Source organism: Callorhinus ursinus, unplaced genomic scaffold, assembly GCF_003265705.2.
Source record: "Callorhinus ursinus isolate GAN/ISIS: 27379988/994484 unplaced genomic scaffold, GSC_fseal_2.0 scaffold3, whole genome shotgun sequence".
In the NCBI taxonomy this organism is placed as follows: domain Eukaryota; kingdom Metazoa; phylum Chordata; class Mammalia; order Carnivora; family Otariidae; genus Callorhinus; species Callorhinus ursinus.
In genome coordinates, this window is record NW_027397065.1 from 48,541,523 (window position 1) to 48,556,235 (window position 14,713).

The following is a 14,713-nucleotide window of genomic DNA, read 5'->3' on the forward strand; positions in this document are numbered from 1 at the left end:
AACAGATGATGACACAGGAAAAGGAAAGTTCTACCTGTCCATAATTAGAAAGAACAGACCTGATTTTGCTTTGGCATTTGACTAGGCCATTTCTTCCCAAGGCTCCTCGCTTCCTTCACCAAGATTGCTCAATTACACACACTCACAGGACGCTACGAGGGCTGGAATTTGCAAGAAGTAGCTCACCATGTTTGACGGAGCTCCAAAAGTAGGAACGACCTGGAGGTCAGATGGTTTCTAATTTCCTTCACACTTTCACATCTATTAATTAGCTCAAGTGATTTTTAATGCAAGTGTTTATTCATTTATCATGTGCCAGGCAATGTGCACACATCACTTAATTTTACAATGATGCCTGTAGTAGATAAACTCACCCCCATTTTACAGATAAAGAAACTGAGACCTAGTAATTTCCCCAAGTTGCCACTACTAACAAGGAAGAGAATGAGGATTTGAACACAGGAAACTCTACCCTGAGGCCCAAGCTCTTAACCCTCAGGCTCTAATGGCAGAAAGTATTGAGCAAGAACATTCTAGAGGGAGTGTGTAAGCATCAGCTTGAGGTGAAAGAACAGATCACCAAAGACCTCTAAGGTCCCTGACAACAATAGGAGTCTGTAACGCCAGGATTCCTTCTTATAATATAATTTTTCCATTTGCATATTTTTGTCTCTTGCTATTCTGAATGGTACCTGGGGATCTTTTAAGTTCCCCGAACTTTGTGCCTGGTAATAATAATAATTAGGCTGTCACTGAAAGCTTCACACTTCTCTGTCACCTTTCAGAGGAAGATCTCAAAGTCCCTTACAAGGATTAATTAGCAAAACCTCAATGCCTATCTGTAATAGTTAAGATTTGTTTTGCTTACTTTGGGGGAAGGGTGCTTTAAGGAGTCAAAACCATGCATTTTCTATGATCATTAGAAATCCTATAGTCAGATAGGTTTTCCTAAAATATAGCTCTAACTATGACATTGCTTTGCTCAAATATGGTCAATGGCTCCCCTTGGCCTATTAAATACATAGTTGTTCAATGACTAAATAAACACGGAGCTGGGGCGCCCGGGTGGCTCAGTCGTTAAGCATCTGCCTTCGGCTCAGGTCATGATCTCAGGGTCCTGGGATCAAGCCCCGCATCGGGCTCTCTGCTCGGCCGGAAGCCTGCTTCTCCCTCTCCCACTTCCCCTGCTTGTGTTCCCTCTCTCGCTGTCTCTCTCTCTGTCAAATAAATAAAAAATCTTTAAAAAAAAAAAGATTAAAAAAATAAACATGGAGCTTACATATTTCAAACTTGAGCATCTAGGTCAAATTATGTTTAGGTTCAACTATTTATCTTGGAAATTCTCTTCAAATATGGGTGGAGAACCTACTCTGTATCCCATAGGATGTCACGGGCTGGGGGATATAGAAAGGAATATGACACAGTTTCCGCCTCCAGGCAGGTGAATATAGTAGAGGAGGAAGATAGATGAATCCTGCCATCTGTCATCCAAAGCAGACCATGACTCGTGCTTGATAGAGATGTAAACACAACTCTGGGGGAGCAAAGAAGGAAGCAACCATGGGGAGCCAGCAAGGCTTCAAAAGGCAGAAAGTGAAGGCGGAGGGAAGACACATGATCCAAAGGAAGAGCACCTGCAAGGGCTGGAGGCAGGAGAGGACACCGTATACTCTGGGAGCCTGGCACCTGTGTGCAGACTGGGAAGAGAGAGTGGGGAACGTGAAACCTAGCAGTCGTGGTCAGGAGTTGGAGGCCACTGAATTTCTCGCAGGCAATGGGGAGTGATGGGACATTTTTAAGACAATATTTACATGACCAGGAGTGTACATAAGAAAGAAAAGACTGGCCATGAGTGGGAAGGGATTTCCTCATTTCCTTAGCCTCAAAGGCTGGGCTGACCTACCATACCTTGCCTTAATATCCTATTCTGATGTCATCTGTCATTAGTACATCATGCTGTCTCCCCCATTAGTTCTGAAGCCTATTTGCCATCCCCAATATCAAGCTTGGAAGGCTTGACTGTCCATAGTCTGTTGTGATTGATGGCAACCAAACCCAGGACCAATATGTCACACACTGGGATTTACATACTTATACATCCATCATCTCATTTCATTTCCCCCCCCCCCCCCCCCGGCCCACACACACCAAAACCACAAGGACAGGAATTAGAACCTACTTTTACAGATGAAGTAAGACTCAGAGTGCCTAGCTGGTCAGCTTAAGATAGTGGTTCTCAACTGGCAGTGATTTTCTCCCCCAGAGGATACTTGGCAATGTCTGGAGACATGTTTGGTTCTCATGACTGGGCAGGTGCGGCTGGCATCTTGTGAGTAGAGGCCAGGGATACTGCTAAACATCCTGCAATGTATAGGACAGCCCCCCACAATAAAGAACTCTCTGGCCCAAAATATCAACAGTGCTGAGATTGAAACACCTTTCTTAGGGGACATAGCAACTGGCACACCTGGGACTAGACACCACGCTCCCAATCCTAGTCTTTCCCTTCATCATATTACTTTGGAAAAAGACTAGATTCATATTCTTTCAAGACTTTTCACATTTAAAATAGTACACCTGAAAATGAGTGTTCCTCCAAGTCCACATGGATGTGTATCTACTGGAGGGACTCCAGGCTGTTGACAGGCCTTGTGATGCTGCTCAAACCGAGCCCCAGAGATGGCATGGCATCTACCCCTAAGATCAATTTGACCTATCGTGGTTCATATCTTTGGCATTCTTTATTTTTTTTTTTAGATCTCATTTATTTATTTGTCAGAGAAAGTGAGCACAAGCAGGGGGAGCGGCAGGCAGAGGGCAAGCAGGTTCCCCACCAAGCAAGGAGCCCAATGCAGGGCTTGATCCCAGGACCCTGAGATCATGACATGAATAGAAGGCAGAGGCTTAACTCACTGAGCCACCCAGGTGTCCCTCTTTGGCATTCTTTAAGTCTCATTACCATATAGCCAAAATAGCCTAAGATTTATTGTTTTGGCTTTGGTTTTACACCACAAATCAAAGAGTGCGGTGTTGGGCAGGGAATTCAAATACAAATGCCTCTTTGGGCCAAGGAAGAAAATGAATGAAACCAGCCACGTGGGGGAGAGAACAAGGAGCACAAAGTGAACTGGAAGGTGCGCAACCTTTCAAAAGGTAGCTGCAAGGCCTCAGTGCCAGCCAATTCTTGTAAGGAACCATCGGCCCGACGTGGCCAAACAGTCTTTTGTTGTTGTTGTTGTTTTTTAAGAGAAAGCAGAAATAAGGATTTTTTAAAAATATTAAGTGTACCTTCCCTGCAAGGGGCACAAAAAGGGTGGGGGCAGAGGAAAGTGTCTCTGAGCTTGAGCTGGCCCACAGGCCCCAGAGTGCCAGTTCTCGGTCAGTGGAAGGTAGACTCAAGGGTCCAACCACCCACGCAACATCAACTTGGGGGACAAGTCCATTTCATCTCTAGGCCTCTGTTCCCCCACCTGTAAAATGACAAGACTAGATTAGGTCATGGCTATAGACCGTTCTGGCTCTGACACGGTGAGTCCCTTTGAGGGCAGGGACCCAGTGAGAAAGAACAAGGACAAGGGATGGGTCTGGGGGGACCCGTGCTCTCGGCCTGCAGTGGAGATCAGCAGGTTCCTTCCCCTCCCCTGGGCTTGCATCTCAATCTGTAAAATGTGGGGCTTTTACCAAGGTCTCTTCTGGCTTGAAGATTTTAGGCTTCTAGTGTGAAACAATTCAAGGAGGGGGGGGAAGCCATCAAATTTATGATCTGAGAACAGATCGCTGACAGCTAACAAATTGGCAAAAACGCAGTCAGAGAGAGGCTGCCTCCGCGGCTTTATAAAGGCCCCGTTTTAAAAGATGTAGAAGAAAAATAATAATGATAATATTTTTCATGTTTTTAGCACAATTCCTACAGAAAGCTCCCAAAATACTCCACAGACTGTGTGTGGTGAGAACACCACCCCGAAGAATGTAATTACCCGGCCTGGAGTTCTGCCAGGTTTCAGAGCATTTTCTTTCTTTCTTTTTTTTTTTTTTTTTCTTCTTTCCGTCTTCCCTCCCCTTCTCAAACAAATGACAGCATTTTCATAAGCCCTCAGTATTACTAGGTAATTAGGGAGCAGTTCAAGTTCTGGAAAACACCCTGGGGCAGGATCAATGCCTGAAGAAAAAAAAAGAAAAAAAAAAAAAAGGTCTATTCCAAGGGGGAAGCTCCCACGCAGCACCATCGTTACTGGTAGAAATCGGAGGCCCTGACTATTCCTCCAGACCAGCAGTACCTGCAGCAAGGTGGCCCGGGCAATGCACGCCAGGACAGCTGTCCAAGGTGCAGGACTATCCCACGGCTCTCCCGAGAGGCTCTGGTCTACAGACAAGACAGCCAGACTCTCAGAGCATCCTCACTGGATGCATCATTTTGGATGAGCCACGCCACCCCTTTGTCTCGGTGGCTTGTCTATGAAACGGGGGTTGTAAGAGGGACTACTTCCTGAGGCTAGTGTGAGGGTTAATGACACGCTGTATGCAAAGGGCCTGGCAAATCTCCAAACACACAGTGAGGACTATGCCGACTGTTATGGCAGGGAATGGGCAACGTCATCGTTCTTGCCCAGTGGTTGGAGTTCAGATGCATCCTGGCCCTGGCGGCCTTCCCCACGGTTCCAGGCTACTTCTGAAATCTTCTGTAGTTCAGTTTGCCAATCTTCCGTTACCTGTGTGTCACTTCCCCACACCCTACAACATCTGTCTCTCAGGGACACACAAACTGCTGATTCTAAAGCCCCCCAGCCTGCTCCTCCCCTCATTCCTTCTCCCTCAAGGACACCTGCGCTCGCCGGCTCATCAAGCTGCGGGCTCCACATCCAAACCCATCAGCAAACTTCATGGGCTGGGCTTTCGAAAAACAAGCAGAATCTACCACTTCCCACCACCTCTCCATTCGTCCCCCCTCACCTCGCATCTGATCACAGCAATCTTTACCAACACCTCATTTCCACTCCTTCTCTACCTCCCCCACCCTGCTAACCACCATGGCAACATAATGTGTTTTCTGTACAGCAGCCAGAGTGAAACTTTAAAAAACAGAAGTCAGATTTTGTCACTCCCCAGCTCCTATATATCCAGAAGCTTCACATCATTCTTAGAATAAAATCCAAACTCTGGCTGCTGGCTGCCTCTTCAACCCCATTTGCTCTACTCTTCTTCCCTTGTTCAGTCTACTCCAGTCACATTCGCCTTCTCATCGTTCTGTGGATGCACTAAACACCATTTGACTCAGGACCTTTGCACTTGCTCTTTCTGCCCGGGAAACTCCTCCCACAGAACTGCACATTGCTTCCTCTCTTGTTTCATGCAGGCTTCTGTTTGAAAGTTTCTTACTTACTTTATCCCACCTACGGCCATGATTATTGTTTCTCTTACTCTGCTTCATTTTTCTTTGCAGTGTTTATTACTACTTAAATATACCATATATTTATTTGTTTATCATTTGGCCCATTATTATAATGTATCTTGTTCACTCCAATACTTGGTATGGTCTCTAACAGAAGTAAGTTCTCCATAACTTGGTGAAAGAATGAATGGATGGTCCTTACCATTCTGATGTTTTCAGACCCTGTTCATTTCCCATCTTCCCCGCAATGCCCTCCCATACCCATGTGGACTCCCTGAATATCTGTGTTACTTATCACTCACTGCTTTTAACTGGTATTTTAACTTAGCCCCTCCCACTGGATTTTCAGCCCCTTAGGGGGCATGAATCATGCCTATAATATAATGAGAGTTAGTTTTGAGTATTTACTATGTGCCAGGCTACACATCTGCCACATGTCATGTGATATTCACAGCAACCCTGTAAAGTAGGAACCCTTATCATTCCATTTTACAGGTTCACTACAGGTGGAGAAGGGGGTGTTGGAGAGATTAAGTTACTTGCCAAGCTTGCATAGCTAGTTAGAGGCAGGGCTGAGGTTTCAATCCATATCTGCCTGGTTTCCAAGGCTGGTTCTCCTAACCATCATCCCATACTATCTCAAGGGCCATGCTCATCAATTTGGTCAATTTGCACTGCACAGGCCCTTGACAATGTGCACTATACTTCCAGAAAGGTAAAGGGCTTTGCCCCAGGACACATGGCCAAGCGATGACCTGGCCCAGTGAGTCCTCATACTCAAAACACCTTTCTGTAGTAGCTCAGACACAGAATTATCAGGAAGGGGCCCTAAGAAGCCATTTAGAAAGCATGAACAAAACTGGGGTTTGCCTCAAAAAGCAAACGTGTCTTGAGAAAGAAAATGAATAACTGTTTCTCTCCCCATATCTGGTAGCCTTCTTTGAGGCCCAACAGTAATTATGGTGCTTACTGTAGTCCCCACCCACCTCCACAGCCAAAGGGGGATTTTAATCAGTTTTCAGGAGACTCGAAACACAAATGATTCTAATTGACTGTCATACTCCTCGTATTAAATTTTGCTGCTTACCTAACCTTTAGCCTCTCCTTTATTACTCTGAGAGAGACAAAATCATGCAGAAGGTGAAAAAAAGCTAAGAGTGGGACATCTCTTACGTGGAAGAGAAGCAGGTAGAAAGTTGGAAGGAGATTTTGAGACACTGGAGCCCAACACCTTCATTTCACAAACAGAATAGGATCTCAGAAAGGTTAAGTCGTTAGCCCTGGGTCATCCAGCAGATAGTGGCAGATCAGGAACTTGAAACCCAAGCTCTACTGCATGGGAGTATTCATCATGTCCTGTCACAGTGAGAGAAATCTGACACAAGGCTCATCTAAAGCGTTCAAGGAATGGCGATCAAAACTACAGCCCATAGAAACACAAGGAAGAGGGTCTAAGTTAGACTGATATTTTATAAGAGGCAGATGGGAGTCCCTGGAGAACATGATCTGCCCACTAGCCCATTGCTCATGTGGTAATTTTTCTACTAGACGCCTCTGAGATGATATTTCAGCATAACAGACATGGAGGGTCAAACAGTTGGCCTGCATGTTACCTGACAGTTGGATAGTGGCAAGAATCAAAGAGAATAAACAGGCAGAAGTCTGTATAAACTTCCCCATTGTCCTTAACAGAGATCCCCTAAATACGACTTAACTCCCCCTCCTCTACTCCTCACTATGGATTTACCTCCTTCACTTCTCTGTTTACCCCTTTTATGGGCCCCTCAGATAGAGCAGTCTCCGAACTACCTGTTCCCTATCTCCACCCTTCTTCCATCCTATGGTGCTACTGGAATAGATTCACATCCGCAGTGACCCAACTCAATACCTGCCAACTTGAGCTGGTCACACTTCTCTACCATGGTTTCCATTCCCTATGCCAAACAGAAATAGCATCTCGGCTCTTGAAGACTGGAAGAGAGGGTGGCACGCATTACAGAAGGGAATCTGCCTCCTTGGGGAAAGCAAGGACCATAACATAATGTCATTAATGGCAGCTACCACTTCCCATCACATGTAGCACACTGTGCTAAGTACTTTATACACATTATACCACTCAATCCTCTTAACAACCCATAGCATTGTGGTAAGCCTCATTATGCAGGGCACACCTTGGTCTATTAGTCTTCAAAGCCTTTGCCATTCACTACTCAGCTCCATGTTTTCCCTCAACAAACCCTGTGGAAACAATATTAGCAGTTCTTTATTTAACAACTAATGAGACTAACTCAGGAAGCTAAAGCACTAACCTAAGGACACACAACCAGTGCATGGTGTAGAACCAGGTCTCAAGTCAGATCATTTCCTCCTATTTAACGCTGCCAGTTTCTGCTTCCCACGATGCTCCCCACTCCACCTTCCCTCTGCCCTTGATATCAGGCAAAAGACAGGGATTCCTGCCTCTAACTCTTCCAATAAGGTTCCCAGGCAGGGTCAGTGATGCCATGAAGCTCATGGACTCCCTGTACTCAAACCAAGAGTAGGACTTCAAATCATGTGGCAAACTAGGGCTCAAGAGTTCTTTCAATGGGAGGGGTCTCTAGAGTCGCCTTCCTGACACCAGCAGGTACCATGGTTTGTGGGAGCAATGTGGTACTCTAACCCCAGAGGGATGAAGTAGGTAGGAAAGTGCTTCACCAGAGCACATGATATCTGGAAGCACCCTGCAATGACCGTCCTCACTCAGTGCCAACCACTGGTGCCTGGCTTTGCCCTGGAAGTTAAATGTGAACATGTACTTCTCCAACCTCAACTCTAGTCTAGGGTCAGACCAAGACACACTAGGATGACATAACCCCCACCAGCTGCACCATTTAGTCTGGCAGCCAAGATAGGTTCTCACGGCCAGTGTACCCCCAGAATGGATGCGCTGCAGGTGCATGATGATCAGTCCCATCGTCATATGGTAGCGCTGTTCTGGGTTATCAGGATATCCAAATAAAGGGCAGAAGTGAGAAATCAGAACAGAAGCAGAACTGGGGAGGCAGAGTCTAAGAGGCAGCCCTAGAGATTTCTGTGTTCCCTCTGATATGGATATGCACAGCTACTCGGGCTTTCTGTGATAGCTTCTGGCAGGGCCGGCATCTTGAGAAGCAGAGACAGTTAAGATCTATGGCCTAAGGTGTAGGTTCTCCTGGATGTCAGACATCCAGCCCTCTGCTTCAAAGTCCTCCACAGCGGGGCTCAGGGAACCCTCTCCTTCACCGCAGCTGAGCTCCTCTCCCACGCACCTGTAGAGCTGTGGTTATTTGTGTGTATGTGATGGTCAAGCAAGGCACGCCAACCCAAGACTGGAAAGCTCTGGGGGAAGGCGGGATATAGAATATCATCATACTTTCTCTACGAACCCTTTCACTTTACAGTATTAGAGGGTCCTTCTGCTATAGAGCATTTCCTCCTCCTTGTGGATCCCCTGCTCCAGACCCCCCCAGTAGTAGGAATAGCTAACCTCCTTTTGCACCCTCTAAAACTGACCAGCCCCTCCTGCATTGTCATGCCTGCATGGGCCTCCCAAAGGCCCCTCTCAGACTTACCTTCAGCCTCTCCAAGTTCTGAAGCCATCCTCCCGGGGCCAGGCCAAGGGGCAGATGGCCCATCGCTAGGTGCGGTGACCTCGCCACAGGGAGAAGAATGACCTGGCCCAAGATTAGAGCCCTGAAAATGAGGGCCTCAGGGGACTGTCTGGGAAGCAAAGCCACTTGCTCTCCCGCGCTGTGAGATTGCATGTACTGAGTAGCCAGAGCACAAGAGAAGCACTTCTTCCATTCTGACATCAAAGACAATAACGGGAGTAAGTCAAGCAGGTGGTTCAGGGGGTTTCGCCACGCCTGAGCTCATGGGGCAGAGCCAGGTTTCAGAGGCCTGAACTATTTCCTCTTCAAAAAGCCTCTAGAGGGGGACCTGGGGGGGGTCAGTCAGTTAAGTGCTGGACTCTTGATCTCAGCTCAGGTCTTGATCTCGGGGTCGGGGCTCCACGCTGGGTGTGGCACCCATTTTGAAAGGAAAAAAAAAAAAACCACTAGGAGGGCTTGGCCACGGTGGGAGGGCACACCTGTTCCAGTTCCTCCTGTTCCCTGGGAGGCGCATCCAGGAGCGGTGGAGGAAGCAGCAGCAGGCTGGACCCAGCCTCCAGGGTGTCTGCCAGCTCCCTGTCCTTGGTCCGGGTCCGGTGCCTCACTGACCTACGGGGACGGAGATGACATCGCAGCATGCGCGGGGTGGCGCTACTCTTCCTCACCCAGGGGCCAGGACCATTCTAGCACTCCATGGCCTTTCTCCCCAAGTCTAGCTCCTGCGTGCTCTCTTCAGCGAGGACCTGCGGCACATCCTGGACACAGCGCCGGAACCGGGAGGAGTGGCCACATCAGGGGCGGGAGCATTGAAACAAGAAATGGACAGCTTGCCAAGAAGAATGAGGAGGGGCCTTGTGACTTCTGCCTCTGGAGTGAGCAGGAGCAACAGGTAACTAGAATTATTTCTCAAGGACACTTTGACCATTATGGAGATGGCCCAGAAGTTAGTCTGTAACAGTAGGTGTCAAAGCCATGTTTGCCAAATGTAACCCACATGATAATCAACTTTTCTCCCCGCTAATATTTAGAACATGAGTTCCGGAGTCATAAAGCTTGGATTGGAAGACTAGCTAAAGGCTTATTAGCATGTGACCCTGGGCAAGGTACTTCAGCTCTCTGAGCCTCCTTTTGCCTATCCATAAAATGGGGATAAAAGTACCTCAGAGGGGGCGCCTGGGTGGCTCAGTCGTTAAGCGTCTGCCTTCAGCTCAGGTCATGATCCCGGGATCCTGGAATTGAGCCCCGCATCGGGCTCACTGCTTGGCGGGAAGCCTGCTTCTCCCTCTCCCACTCCCCTGCTTGTGTTCCCTCTCTCACTGTCTCTCTCTCTGTCAAATAATAAAATAAAATCTTAAAAAAAAAAGAAAAAAAAGTACCTCAGAGGGGTTTGTGAGGACTACAGGAGAAGTTGCATGTAGTATTTGGCACAATGCCTCATAAACAGCTGACATGCAGTGCATGGTTATGTTAGCTAAGCTTTATTGGCATCTTATTTGGGCCAGCACTTAACTGTATACTTAGGATGAGAAAAGCAGCTTCTAGCCTATTTTCTTTACTGAGGAAAATAAAACAAATCTGGGGAGGACGTGGAGATAAACACCAGTGAGTGAACAGGAAGGTCCAAGGTCAGTGCAGGAAGATAATGTGAAGGTTCAAAGAGGAATCTTTGGAGCCTTTTAAAGAAGACACTTTCACCCAAAGCAGGAGGGCAGTGGAGAGACTAGACATTCAAGGCTGCCTGAGGACACCCCTGACAGAGCTGCTAACCCAAACCTTCTAGAGCTTAGCTTCAAAGTGAATCTGCATCATGCTTAGCCCCGCAGGCTTGGGAATATCCGGGAGAACTGGTTCTGAATGCTCTAATCCCTTGCAGGCTTGGGAATATCCGGGAGAACTGGTTCTGAATGCTCTAATCCCTTGCCGGAAGGCCCATCCAGCCAAGCTCCCCTTTATTTTAGGCTGAGAAAGCTGAGCTCAGGAAAGCACTTCTTCCTAAGAGAGAGTGTGATAGCATAGGGTGAGATCTCAGGCTGTAGAGCCCAAATCCCTGTGTCTGAATCCCAGCTCTGCTCATCATGAACTGTGGAGCCTTGGGAGAATCACCTCATCTTTTCAGTCATTTTTTTTCACCTGTAGGGTGGTGGTGATAATGTGGACATCAGGAATCTGTTTTGAGGTTAGTAACTGTAACAGTGTCTGAAACATAGTAAATACTCAGATGTTCCCTCTTAGGACCAATGAGTCCAACCCTTGTAGCCTCTTTCCTTCTCAGAGCCTTTCATTCCTTTTTTTTTTTTTAAAGATTTTATTTATTTATTCATGAGAGACAGAGGAAGAGAGAGAGAGAGGGAGAGAGAGAGAGAGAGAGAGAGAGAAGCAGAGGGAGAAGCAGGCTCCCAAGGAGCAGGGAGCCCGATGCGGGACTCGATCCCAGGACCCCGGGATCATGACCTGAGCCGAAGGCAGACGCTTAACCATCTGAGCCACCCAGGCACCCGCCTTTCATTCTTTATGCTTGCTTCTTACTGAGTTGCACCACCCACTTCCATGGAAGTTTCTGAGAAGAAAATATTGAAGCTGTTCTCTCCCGACCAGGGTGTACCCTCTTCTCTTGCAGTAAATAGCTTTGTTTTTCTGAACTTGAAGTCTAGCCTCCGCTCAAACGTAGCTTTTAGTCAAGGTAAAACTCAGCCTCCACAGATTCTGTCCCAGACCTGGTCATGATCATAAGATGGGGAGTCAGGGTAAATCAGGCAGCTCCTTATAACTCGAGTCTAGGATGTGTGTGTGTGTGTGTGTGTGGGAGGGGGTGAATTCAACATGTGGGTGAGGGTCAGGGCTTAAAGCAGTATAGTTCACTTGATAGTGAGCAGCAGTAGTTGAGGGGGGTAGTTTTGCCCCCTCGAGGATATTTGGCAATGTCTGGAGACACTTTTGATTGTCGTAGCTTGGAGGGAAGGTTTCCTCCTGGCACCTAGAGACAGAGGGCAAGGGACATTAGGGAAGGGTAAGGGAATTGGACAGCATAAGGGTTGTTTTAGTTGTAATTACATTTTATTTCTTGAAGGAAAAAAACTGACTCTGGTACAGCAGAAATATTTGTTGCAATATTTTCTGAATTTTATGTGGTTGAAATGTTCATACTAATTTTTTCATTCAAGGAAAGGAGTTGTGATATTAGACTTTGACAGGGTAGAATTGGCAAACATTTTCAATGGACTGAAGTTAGAAAAAGAAGAGTGAAAAATTTTATGCTGGTGTTTTAGGCCTAATACAGCAGAAGTATAGGAACGATAACCAAAGTGAAAAAGGTGTGTATGTGTGTACGTGCGTGCGCACACACATGTGTGCACATGCTGGAGATGGGGGAGGGATTGCCAAGAAAGAGGAGTAATCTTTTAGATATGCTAAGCTCACTACCCTACAGTACATCTTTGTGGAAATTTGGCCATGAGAAAGCTAGGTCAGGAATTCAGGATCAAAAGTCAGGGCGAGCCTCTTAGTCTTGGGTGGCATCTACCTGGCCAGGTTTTCCAAGGGAAGATGTAGAGTGAAGAGAGACAAAGCCTAAAGACTTAACCTTGGACACTATCAATACTTTAGGGTCTAAGGGAGAAAAAGATATGTTAAAGGAGAGATTCCAGGAGCTAGAAGAGTACAAGGAGAATATGTTGTCATGGAAACCAAAGAAGAGAGGATTTCTGAGAAGGAAAAGGTGGACAGTGGTGTTAAAGCCTATGGAGGAGATTGGGCTGAGAAGGAGCCACTGGATTTGATGATACATAGTACAGTGGGAGGTCTCAAGAAAGCAACTGTCACTAAGTAAGTGGCTTCTCATTCATGCATTCAAATCTACTTATGGAGTACATGTATGTCATGATGCAGTGTGAGGCTATGAGAGAATGTGCTAGAACAGGGTTCCCTGCCTTCCTGCAGCTCACAGTCTGGTGCTTAAATGTATACACCAATAGCATGTAATGTGGCAATTCATTATATCTGTGATAGAAGCATGCGGGGGATGTGATGGAATCACCTCAGGGAAGGCTTCCTAGAGGTGAAATCCAAGATGAATTTTAAAGGATGATGGATGAATTGGAGACAGCCATGTGAGTTGGTAAAAAAAAGAAACACTTTTGCCAGCAGAAAGATCGGTGTGAGCAAAGTCTTAGAGCCAAGAGAAATCATGGTGAGTCCAAGGAGCTAGAGTAGTTCAGGGTCACGTGGATGGCTCAGTCAGTTGAGCATCGGGCTCCTGACTTCAGCTCAGGTCATGATCTCGGGGTCCTGAGATGGATCTTTGAATTGGCTCCCTGCTCCGTGGGGAGTCTGCTTGAGATTTTCCCTCTTCCTCTGCCCCTCCTCTCTCTCTCTATCAAATAAGTAAATAAATCTTTTTGAAAAAAGAGCTAGAGTAGTTCAGAGTGGCTGGAGTGGAAAAGGATGAGCTGTAGCTGTAGTGAGCTGTGCAAGGTCAGATCAGGACCACCTTTGTATGTTATAATGTAGCATTTGGACTTTATTTTGAAATTCATCAGGGGCGACTGGAGCCAGCCGACTGAAGGACTGCCTCAGCTTGTTCACGTTTACTTTATAACACACTTGTTTAGGGCAGCCCAGAGCTTTAAATCTTTGTATCTGGATTTAGCAAGTATTCCAAAAGCAGTTGTTGAGTTAGTGAAAAAATGTAAAATCAATGAATCTCAATCATTTATTCAAGAAAGTGAACTTATGAAAGAGAAATAGAACTCAATGAAAGAGAAGTGAAAAAAATCAGAAATGGAGAGGATGTAGGATAGTTAGGATTTTTGTCTGTTTTCCTCATTTAAAAAAATAGCCACACATTAAGATTATGTAAATACCTACTCATTACAGCAAGTGTTAACACATAAAAGTGTGAAAGTTCAAGTCCACTAAAAACTTAACCCGGAGACAACCACTATCAACACTTCTGTGGCTGCTTGTTTCCATATCTCTTTATACATACTGTGAAAGTTAATAAAGGGAAATCTCACTAAAGGGAACTCAGGATACTAGAAGCTGGGCTGGTAGGGGGAGTTCTACCACTCAATGTCAATTACAGGAAAAACTGTCAATTACAGACTCCTTAGGGAGGAATCTCAACAGGAAAGAATCATCAAGTACCAGCCCCCAAAGCGAAAGGTGTATATTGCAATTTCTATAGAAAAATAACTATCCCTGCAAATCACCCAATGAGAAACTGGCATCAGCTGGACTCTTGCTTCTCTCCAGTGGACTTTTGTTCAAAATGACCCCTCCCAATTTCCTCCTCTGTAAAATAACGTTCCCCTCTTGTTTGTTGGACTTGCCTATAGTTTTGCTATAACTTGCTTGTCCCAGATTGCAAGTCTCTGCTACTCCCTAATAAACACATCTTTTGCTGTTGAAATAACTGACGGTTTTATTTTTAAGGTTAACAATATGTAGATATTCACATATCTACATTTATTTGAATGAGATCATAGCTTACGTGTTTTATCATGGATATACTGTGTATTCCTTTTGTTGGGGGTGGAGTGGGGAAATACTGAACACATTTATCTACTGAAATAAGTGTCAAATGGGGGAAGACAAATACAAGATTCAAGAAAACAGACATAGAGTTGCAATCAGTAAAATCCAGAATATGGAAATCTCTCCAGAACAAATTATTAGTTTCTTCAACAAATAAATT